This window comes from Rhynchophorus ferrugineus, unplaced genomic scaffold (assembly GCF_030347505.1).
Source record: "Rhynchophorus ferrugineus isolate W39M unplaced genomic scaffold, kcgeb_rfMv2 rfM651, whole genome shotgun sequence".
NCBI lineage: Eukaryota > Metazoa > Arthropoda > Insecta > Coleoptera > Curculionidae > Rhynchophorus > Rhynchophorus ferrugineus.
The window spans coordinates 15001-26230 of NW_027473228.1; the positions used below are offsets into that span (position 1 = coordinate 15001).

The 11230-nt window shown below is 43.4% G+C and overlaps 3 non-coding genes across 3 annotated transcripts in view; all 3 read right to left on the reverse strand.

Annotated features, from left to right (window-relative positions):
- LOC143206346 (large subunit ribosomal RNA) overlaps positions 1-657 on the reverse strand; it is a 4101-nt gene extending 3444 nt beyond the window's left edge. Inside the window, exon 1 of the ribosomal RNA XR_013008324.1 lies at positions 1-657. This exon is cut by the window's left edge and continues 3444 nt beyond it. This is a non-coding gene — a ribosomal RNA (large subunit ribosomal RNA).
- A 419-nt stretch (positions 658-1076) lies between these two features.
- Positions 1077-1231, reverse strand: LOC143206344 (5.8S ribosomal RNA). Its single transcript, XR_013008322.1, has one exon. It is a non-coding gene; the product is annotated as a 5.8S ribosomal RNA (ribosomal RNA).
- A 708-nt stretch (positions 1232-1939) lies between these two features.
- LOC143206345 (small subunit ribosomal RNA) lies at positions 1940-3929 on the reverse strand. The gene has a single exon (XR_013008323.1). It is a non-coding gene; the product is annotated as a small subunit ribosomal RNA (ribosomal RNA).
- Positions 3930-11230: the final 7301 nt, after the last annotated feature.

Genomic DNA, 11230 nt, shown 5'->3' on the forward strand with positions numbered 1-11230 from the left:
CGAAAACGGCGCGAACCGCAGTCTACGGTCTCCACCTCGAGCCTTAAGCCGACGCCCAACGGATCGCGACGTCCTACAAGGAGAAAAGTGCACGCGTTCGTCGCCGGATCGACGTACGAAAGGCGCGCGCAACGCCGAAACGTCACGTGTCACGCGATCGCACGCCGCCTACTACGAGCCGCGAATGAATTTCTCCCTTCGACCTTTCGGGTTTCTCAGGTTTACCCCTAAACGGTTTCACGTACTCTTGAACTCTCTCTTCAAAGTGCTTTTCAACTTTCCCTCACGGTACTTGTTCGCTATCGGTCTCGTGGTTATATTTAGCCTTAGATGGAGTTTACCACCCGCTTAGGGCTGCACTCTCAAGCAACCCGACTCTAAGGAGAGATCCTCTCGCCGTCAGTCACGGTCGCTACGGGCCTGGCACCCTCTATGGGCTGTTGCCCCGTTCAAGATGGACTTGGACGCGCGACGTAACGTCGAGATAATGGACCCTCCCGAACACCACATTTCCCGGCGCCCGATGTCGGTCGCGGGATTCGGTGCTGGGCTAATCCCTGTTCGCTCGCAGCTACTAAGGGAATCCTAGTTAGTTTCTTTTCCTCCGCTTAGTAATATGCTTAAATTCAGCGGGTAGTCTCACCTGCTCTGAGGTCGCTAGTTTAATATGCGTGGCGCTCGTAATCATCATAATAATGAAGATTAGGAGCCAATACGAAATATAAAAGTTTAGAATGGAAAAGACGCGCCGTCGAAAAACGGTGTTTTCTCCCTCGTATTCGAGAGACAACGCACCTACGATCCGACGTCGATTAAAAACTAATTTTATCGGATACGACGATCGTATTAATGGTGCGCGCTACGTTTATCACAAAAACGTGCGAACGACCGTTTTAAACACGTCTCATCCCTTTCATATTCGTACGACCCGTACGAGAGAGTTAGGTCACACGTACGGGTCCGCTGTCACGTTTTAGAACGTCGCGATCGAATCGCGCTTATACGCTCAGCACGCTCAGACATTTCTCGTCGATCGCGAAGATCAAAGAAAATCCGAGCAGTCTTGAAATGAGATACGACCCTCAGCCAGGAGTGGTCCGGGTATGAGATCCCAGGACCGCAATGTGCGTTCGAAATGTCGATGTTCATGTGTCCTGCAGTTCACAAGTTGACGCGCAATTAGCTGCGTTCTTCATCGACCCACGAGCCAAGTGATCCACCGTTTAGGGTAATCTTTTTTTAAGTTAGGTTTTAAACGCATATCGAAACGTTTCTATTATAAGACGACGACGACGACGACGACGCGCGCTCACGTCATAGACAGCGCTTGCGCCCCTTTCGCAGCCGCCGTCGACTTTAAAACGCTCTTACGGTTTATTTTCGTCTTCTCCACTACACACAACGAGAGGAGCGGAGACAGACTACTCGAAATGGTGACGTTCGTTGTAAATTTTCGTCGTCTCACCTCGTACGACAACAAAAGAGCATACGCTGATCATAGTTTGGCAATATTTTCGTAAACTAAATCTCACCCTTTTGGAATGAAACAAACGAAGGGTGATAAGATTTTCGTAAACTAATCACATTACCGATCATCGTATATGTTCGTCGATATGAGGATCGAAACGTCGATTAGAAATATAATTGGCAAAATCGTTTTATTTTGCGCTCGATTTGTCCATTTATAACGAAATCCGTCGTAGGCCGACGATTATTACTCGTCGTCCTATATAACAACATCTTCATCGTATATATCTCCGCTTTCGGGCGTACATCTTTTAAAACCATATATTATAGGTACCCGAAAACAGCTACGTTGACGACGTCGAAATTCGATCGGAACTTCCGAACTTCGTAGATGGCTCTTTAACGTTCGACAATGATTTTTACAGACTTGTACGTTTACCTATTATATATATATAGGCATAACAACACACTGTAATGATCCTTCCGCAGGTTCACCTACGGAAACCTTGTTACGACTTTTACTTCCTCTAAATGATCAAGTTTGGTCATCTTTTCCTACACATCGACGACGCCGAAACGCCATCGCGTGTCGATCCGAAGACCTCACTAAATCATTCAATCGGTAGTAGCGACGGGCGGTGTGTACAAAGGGCAGGGACGTAATCAACGCGAGCTTATGACTCGCGCTTACTGGGAATTCCTCGTTCATGGGGAACAATTGCAAGCCCCAATCCCTAGCACGAAGGAGGTTCAGCGGGTTACCCGGGCCGCTCGGCCAGGGAAGACACGCTGATTCCTTCAGTGTAGCGCGCGTGCGGCCCAGAACATCTAAGGGCATCACAGACCTGTTATTGCTCAATCTCGTGCGGCTAGAAGCCGCCTGTCCCTCTAAGAAGAATAGTTTGTACGCCGACAGTAAAAACCGCGCACGAACCGCGAAACCCGAAAGCAACGCGGCCGGCGGGCCTTTAGGATGTCAAAAAGCGCCTAGTTAGCAGGCTAGAGTCTCGTTCGTTATCGGAATTAACCAGACAAATCGCTCCACCAACTAAGAACGGCCATGCACCACCACCCACCGAATCAAGAAAGAGCTCTCAATCTGTCAATCCTTCCGGTGTCCGGGCCTGGTGAGGTTTCCCGTGTTGAGTCAAATTAAGCCGCAGGCTCCACTCCTGGTGGTGCCCTTCCGTCAATTCCTTTAAGTTTCAGCTTTGCAACCATACTTCCCCCGGAACCCAAAAGCTTTGGTTTCCCGGAAGCTGCCCGTCGAGTCATATTAGGGAACGTCGACGGATCGCTAGCTGGCATCGTTTAAGGTTAGAACTAGGGCGGTATCTGATCGCCTTCGAACCTCTAACTTTCGTTCTTGATCAATGAAAGCGTTTTTGGCAAATGCTTTCGCTTCTGTTCGTCTTGCGACGATCCAAGAATTTCACCTCTAACGTCGCAATACGAATGCCCCCATCCGTTCCTATTAATCATTACCTCGGGGTTCCGAAAACCAACAAAATAGAACCGAGGTCCTATTCCATTATTCCATGCATACAGTATTCAGGCGAAATTTTAGCCTGCTTTGAGCACTCTAATTTGTTCAAAGTAAACGTGCCGGCCCACCTCGACACTCAGTAAAGAGCACCGCGGCAGGATTGAGTTGGGCCGTCGTAACCACGACGCGCACAACACGCACGCCGAAACGCACGCGCGACGGCGACGCGACACGACTAAGCCCACCGGCAGGACGTCTCGCGAAAAACACGCCAGTTAACACCGCGAACGATGAACCGGCGGCGCGAGACACAAATTCGACTACGAGCTTTTTAACCGCAACAACTTTAATATACGCTATTGGAGCTGGAATTACCGCGGCTGCTGGCACCAGACTGGCCCTCCAATTGATCCTCGTTAAAGGGTTTAGAGTGTACTCATTCCGATTACGGGGCCTCGGATGAGTCCCGTATCGTTATTTTTCGTCACTACCATCCCCGTGCCGGGAGTGGGTAATTTGCGCGCCTGCTGCCTTCCTTGGATGTGGTAGCCGTTTCTCAGGCTCCCTCTCCGGAATCGAACCCTGATTCCCCGTTACCCGTTACGACCATGGTAGGCGCAGAACCTACCATCGACAGTTGATAAGGCAGACATTTGAAAGATGTGTCGCCGGTGCGAGACCGTGCGATCAGCTTAAAGTTATTCAGAGTCACCAAGTTGTACGATGACGAGCGCGAACCCGAAACCGATTGGTTTTGATCTAATAAAAGCACTCCTTCCATCTCTGGTCGGAGCTCTGTTTGCATGTATTAGCTCTAGAATTACCACAGTTATCCAAGTAATTGTGGGTACGATCTAAGGAACCATAACTGATTTAATGAGCCTTTCGCGGTTTCACCTTAATTCGGTATGTACTGAGACATGCATGGCTTAATCTTTGAGACAAGCATATGACTACTGGCAGGATCAACCAGGGAACTGTTCTTATTATTTTATCGACACGAAGCAGATAAAACAAATACAGACACAGTTTATTTTATAAGTTTGACTTATAAAGAAACGTGTGCGTAAGACGACGATATATAATATATATCGACGACTAATAAAAAGGAGGTGCATGATAGCGCGCCTAGACGACGGAAAAACCGGTCCGAGGCGCCACGCTCTTACATTTTAATATTAGTTGTCTAATAAAACAAAACGATATCATCATCTTAGACACATCTTTTGTTTTTTTTATACACAACCGATCGACTAGGCACCCAATTATCTCGATTATCGACGACGATCGTCGACTACGTCGAAAATTGGATGCCGCAAAATATCGTTCGGCGTTTATAAGACCTCGAAAAACATTCTCTCCGAACCCTTCGCTAGATAGAAATATATAAAGCGACAAGGAAACCTCGTACGAGAAACGTTTCGTGATTTTTTATTTTATTCTCGCTCGGAGAGCAGAGAGCTATCGCAAAATGTGTTGCTGTTTTATGAACGTTCCGATGAAAAACCGATACGTCCATAAAAATAATAATTCCAATCGCATATGAATCGTGGATCATCTTCTTCTAACGAAGCCGAATGTTCCCGCCGAATTCGCGATCTCGCAGTGATACCGTCGTCGTCGTCGTACGCTTCCCGATATATCGAAAAAAACCGACCAGGAAGAACAACGAAACGACGATACAAAATCGCGAGAGCGTTACGAATATATAATAACACGACGAAATACGCTTTTTATTTAGATAAATAAAAAAATACGGTTCGGATCTTATATATTAACATATAATATGTAATACCACCTTCGCTGATCAAAAGCCACTCGGTAAAAGTGTCACAGCGCCGGTCGACCCGACCCGTCGTATCCGTCTCTCGTATCGCCCCACGTAGAAGCGCACACGATTTAAGCGCGGGTCTCTCGCCAGCTATCGGAAATGTATGGGTGTTTTAGAACAGATCGTTTATACGGACGTTGCGCAAATTTTTCGTTTTTACGTCTGCCCGTTCTCGTTATTATCGGAATGTTCCGATGAATAAACTTTAGCTTTAGACAACGTGAACTTCTAAAGCAATAATTTTAACCTCTCGTGTTAATACGTCCTCAGGCCGTTTCTAGACTGCCGATCACGTTCTTTAAAAGTCGGAAAATTCCGATCCATAAAATTATGCTAGTAGAATGTAAAGATCCTTCATAGGATGGATACTGTCACATATCGATACGGCGATCGGAGTAAAACTGTTCTCACGTATTTCAGGACATTTTAGGTTGTTACGTCGGCCCGTTCGTTATTATCGGTATATACCTATGAATAAATGTTTTGCTTGTAGAACGTAAGATTCCAAAAGAATGATTCGCCGAAACGATGGTGCACCCTTACGATCGGATATTTGCCGCTTATTGGCCATTTTCTATAATTCATCCGTTAGATATCGTTTATCGACTACGGATAAGGTTTTCCGATATCAGAATGTTCCTAAGGATGATTCGAAAGTGATTTGAACGAAGAATTTGATAGAATGAATCCTTTATTTATCCATTGAGTACAGGGTACGGAGTGTCTGCGGGGTCAGCTAATATATTATATTTCTCTCTCGACGTAATGGTAACTCGAAGTCCGAACCGCGCTCATGAAGCTCGGTTTCAATCCAATCCATGTTGGTCGGTTCCTCGAGAGGAACGCCGTATCTTCGCGGTCGACCGCCTAATGAATCAGGTGGTAAAAGTCCAAGCCCAGCGCGGCAACGGCAGGCGCGTTCAACGTTTTAACTGCCAATTCTACGGTCATTCATCGGCCAACTGTAAAGCCACTCCGGCCTACGTCAAGTCCCAAAGACAGAAATTCCCCGCCGAAATGCACCAACTGTTGAGAACCATACACCGCAAATTACTCGGGATGCAAGTGCCGACCTACTCCAAAAACAACCAAACCCAAAAGACCAATTCCTCCCCCCACTCATGTACGGGGAACTCAAGATAACAGTCGTCTGGCTGGTCTGGATTCCACTAGAACACGAACCCGATCTCCATTGGCGAAATACTCTTCGGAACATATTCAGATGACCAAGGAGATTTTCAGGCCATTTTCAACGCCATCAACCACACAGCTATTGGAAGAATTACTATCGGCCGGGATAATAGATGAGTTGGAACTTGGGCTTATTGCTCCAAGCGAACCAACTCACTACTCCTCCAATCGACCGACAATAATTGACTTTTTTATCTATCAAAATTCGAATCAAGCCTCTGACCTGCAAGTACTCCAAGATATCGATTCTGACCACAGGCCTATCCTCCTCACCCACCATCAGCGATTTTCCACTGAGTTCCACTGTCCCCAAGCAAGGTCAACCTAGTAAACGAAAAAAAAAGTATCTTCTCTTTGACGATCCTCATTATATTAGGACGATAGTTCCATTCTAAATTCTTGATTAATTACAGTTCCTATTTGTTCATTTCGAGACGTTCCCGTGATTAATACTTATCGTGTAGAAATTAGCCACAATCCACAATTAGCCACAGTTAGGAAAAATAAATTAATTATCATATAGTCATAAACGTAATAAAAATGAATACACATATTTTCGAAGTCACTCCAGAAATACTTTACCTTATTTTTAAATAACAATCTCGGGCCGTACCATTTTTACAAAACTTATTCTATATACTTACTATATAACAGATTATAATGATATAATATAATTCAATACAATAACTACAATATATATATATATATCTGAAAATTCTGTTTTTATAAAATGTCAGCTACTGTTTAACATTTCATTTTTTAAAATGTATATCCAATTGTGGTTCTGAAAAGAACCGATTTTGCAGGTAAGTAGTATATTGAAACACACATAGGTATGTGAATTAATTTACTTAGAACTGGTATATTTGGTGACTGCTTTGGTACCTTCGCTAACGGCGTGCTTAGCCAACTCACCGGGTAACAATAACCTAACGGCGGTTTGGATTTCTCTGCTCGTGATCGTTGATCTCTTATTGTAATGGGCGAGACGCGACGCTTCGGCGGCTATCCTTTCGAATATATCGTTCACGAAAGAATTCATGATCGACATGGCCTTGCTGGAGATACCCGTATCGGGATGAACCTGCTTTAAAACTTTGTATATGTAAATCGCATAGCTTTCCTTCCTCCTGCGCTTCTTTTTCTTGTCGCTCTTAGAGATATTTTTCTGGGCTTTTCCGGCTTTCTTGGCCGCCTTACCGCTTGTCTTCGGTGGCATTTCGAAATAAAAATCCCGACGTCTCACGTACCTCAAAGAGTACTTAACTAAAAAAATGCCTTTAATTCTAGAACTTATAACATTCGAAGGAACACTTCTAAGCCCCGCCCATAGCCCGAGTTAGAGTCTGATTGGTCGCGTATGATATAACGAGTTTGGCTCGCGGACAAAATTCCAGGCCGATCTGTAAGAAATTTCCAGTACCGTTTTTGATTTAAAGGTGAGCAGTATCTAACAACGATCGAGATTAACATGTCCGGACGTGGTAAAGGCGGAAAAGTGAAGGGAAAGGCGAAGTCTCGTTCCAATCGTGCGGGATTACAATTTCCTGTCGGTCGTATTCACCGACTTCTAAGGAAAGGAAATTATGCCGAACGCGTAGGGGCCGGTGCTCCCGTTTACTTAGCTGCCGTAATGGAATATCTGGCGGCCGAAGTTCTCGAGTTGGCGGGTAACGCCGCTAGAGACAACAAGAAAACAAGGATTATCCCTAGGCATTTACAATTGGCCATCAGAAACGACGAGGAATTGAATAAACTGTTATCTGGCGTTACTATTGCCCAGGGCGGCGTCTTGCCTAACATTCAAGCAGTATTATTGCCTAAAAAGACAGACAGCAAAACCAAATAGATAACGCAAACCGTTTAAAGTTTTGCATACGCCCTTTAATATCGGTCCTTTTCAGGGCCAACAAAATCGTATAAAAAAGAAGTTAGAATACGCGTTCTTATTAAAGAATAAATATTAACTAGAAAATTTATAAATAATCTGATCTGTACTGAATATTCCTTTATTACTGTTTTAGAGTATCGATCGATCGGTTCCCTAATTAGTTACGGCTCTATCTAGAAAATAATCATTTAAGTAATAATAAGATAATAAATAAATTATATAAATATTCTTTCTTTTATAAAGTTATATTGTGGTTCTGAAAAGAACCGTTTTTTTTCTATTAAAAAAATACGGTCTTGGACGAACGTATTTTTTAGGGAAGTCGTAGCACGTCCAGGAGTGTCGGGATATTTGTAATTTTCAACTCCGTGTCTTCTTGATCTGACGATGAAATGTGTCGCCTGTTTAATATATCGTCATACGTAGTAGAAATAGTTTTATTTCTTTTTCTTTGGTGATACTGGTTTTTTAGTTTTCGCACCTTCACCAGCGGCAACACGAACAGTTGAGGTCGTCGTCTTAGCACTTTTCGGTTTAGGCGCCTTGGGCTTTTTCGTAGGTCCGGCTTTATTAGATTTTTTCGCTTTGGAAGGCGATTTCGGGGATCTTGCGGCCGTGTTGCTTTTTGCTGCTTTCGAAGATGAACTATTAGCGGCGGCATTGGAAGCGGACGTAGTCGTGGCGGCGGTAGATTTCTTTCCTGTTTTCTTTTCGACGGCTTTTTTGGCAGAAGCTTTTTTCTCGGCCAAAGTTGCAGATTCACCTTTCTTACTTTTAGCTGTGGTTTTCTTAGTTGAGGCGGAGGCGGCGGTCGTCTTTTTTTCCGTTTTCTCTGAGGTTTTTTTGGCAGACGCTTTTTTACCACCGGCTGTCGTAGCTGTCGCGGCACCTCCTACTGGTTTTCGTTTATTTTTCTGTCCGGTTTTGGCAGTGGCCGTTTTTCTTTTCTTCGTACCTGCGGCTGTCGTACCTCCTGCTTTACGTGCCGAAGCCGCTAATTTAAATGATCCGGAAGCTCCTTTGCCCTTCGTTTGTACCAAAACACCCGAAGCGATCCACGTCTTTATATATTTCTTTATAAAGGGCGATAATTTGTCAGCATCCACTTTGTAATTGGCCGCTATGTATTTTTTAATAGCTCTGAAGGAAGTTCCGCCTTTCTCTTTCAATCCTTTAATTGCACTCGTTACCATATCAGCGATCGGAGGATGACTAACTTTCGATTTAGAACTCTTCGCCTTGCTCGAAGTGGATTTTTCTTTCTTCCCTCCTGCAGACGAACCTGCGCTACCGGCTGTAGCTGATGCGGCTCCCGTAGCCGACACCGAAGATGAATTCGACCCGGCCGGTGTGCCTGTTGACGATGCGTTAACAACGGCGGCGGAATTTCCTCCACTCCCTTGATTCGACGAAGGAGAAACCGCTTGTCCGCTAATATCGACGTCCGACATTCTGATATAATTTCTTAATTTTCTTATAAGAACGTTCTAATCACGATTCGTTTGACAAAGTTACGTACGTGCGTATGCTTCTCGTTCGCGTATTTTAACTGTCTGGCGGTCGCTCTCATTTAATGCGTACCCTATATGATATGAGCCGAACGGAGGACTGAACGGTCGAGCGCGAACGACGTTCCATATTCCGGCTTCGTCGAAACGTTCATCGAGCTTGGAACCGTTTACTTATTTCTCATATTAAATACATAAATCCTTTAGAATATCATACGATTTATGTTCGAGGCGTTAAAAGATAAAACGTAGTAGAAGTAGCAAACTTTACCAATAAATTTTACGTTGACTATCGTCTTAGAAGGAAGCACAAAATCAAGCGTTGCTCTCGATTCCGTCGAAACTACCAATTTACATTCGAGTTATAGACTTTCGGTTATAACTATGAAAATATATCTTTTCAAATCTACGTCCCCCGATATATCGTCTTTTGATATAAATGCAATTCCGTACAGATCTAATGCTATTATTGGAGAAACGAGACATATTATTCCTAATTGATGCGGTACAGATTGTTCGTTGTCCAAAACGAATCTATATCGAAACGTACCGTTGTCGAATTAACTGTAAGAAAACAATGACATGAAAATTAACCGATCCTATACTAATATACTTCTTATTTAACGGTTTCTTAACACCATCCGAACTCTGGGTTACAATCGAACGTATCGGGTGAGCAACGATATCGAGACGTCTATAAGAATATCGTGTCAAACCCTTCTGTATCGATACAATGCTCATATATATTATAGTATATTTTGCTTCTTTAGTTGAAATCTGTTTTCATAAATAGTTATCTAAAGTCAATAAATACATGGAACGCGATCTCCATACATACGTGCGTAGAACTACCGTACCTTCTTTGAAATCTTAAGGATTCTCCAAGCTCATCGACGCGAAGTTTATCTCGGAGTATTTTCTCTCTAAAGGAAAACTATATTAAAGCTTCAACGAAGATTCGGTATTCGATTGTTCACCATCATTTACATTCTTGTCATTAACCTAACATTTATTATGAAATCTTATTTTAAACTTTATCTATCTTTTTATATTACGATCGTCTATTATAATGCAGTATATTTGTTACTTTACAAGTAAATCTTAGATGAAAGGAGCAGATATTTAATAAAATTTAACGTCATCTTAGTCCATTTTCGAATAATAAATTTCTTTTTTTATGCTAGTAAATTTGTGGCTCTGAAAAGAACCGTTGTTTTCTTTAGTTGAATAGATACGTTGTTCTGTTTTAATTGGTCAGCATATATAATACTTTATTTAACCGCCAAATCCGTATAGGGTTCGTCCTTGGCGTTTGAGGGCGTATACTACATCCATGGCAGTAACGGTTTTCCTTTTGGCGTGTTCGGTATAAGTGACGGCGTCTCTGATAACGTTTTCCAAAAATACTTTTAATACACCTCTGGTTTCTTCATAAATTAGACCGGATATACGTTTAACTCCACCCCGCCTAGCCAATCTTCTGATGGCGGGTTTCGTAATACCTTGGATATTATCACGAAGCACTTTACGATGCCGCTTAGCGCCTCCTTTTCCCAAACCTTTACCACCTTTACCTCTGCCCGTCATGATTTATTCAATTTAGTATTAAAAGAAAGCAAATTTATAATCGAATTGTGCAGCGTACACCTCGAATACTACGGGTAACTATTTCAATTTCAAATCCTACCATGGGTTTTGTTGAGTTCGAATCGGGTCCCGCCCACAGATGCTAGCCGGACCAATCAGAATATCTTCACACATTATTAAAAAGGGAGATTTCTTTGACACCTTCGATCAGTTTCCAAAAGTTCGTTGGTGCTTGCGCTTGTAATTCTTCCTACACGTTTGAAGTCAGA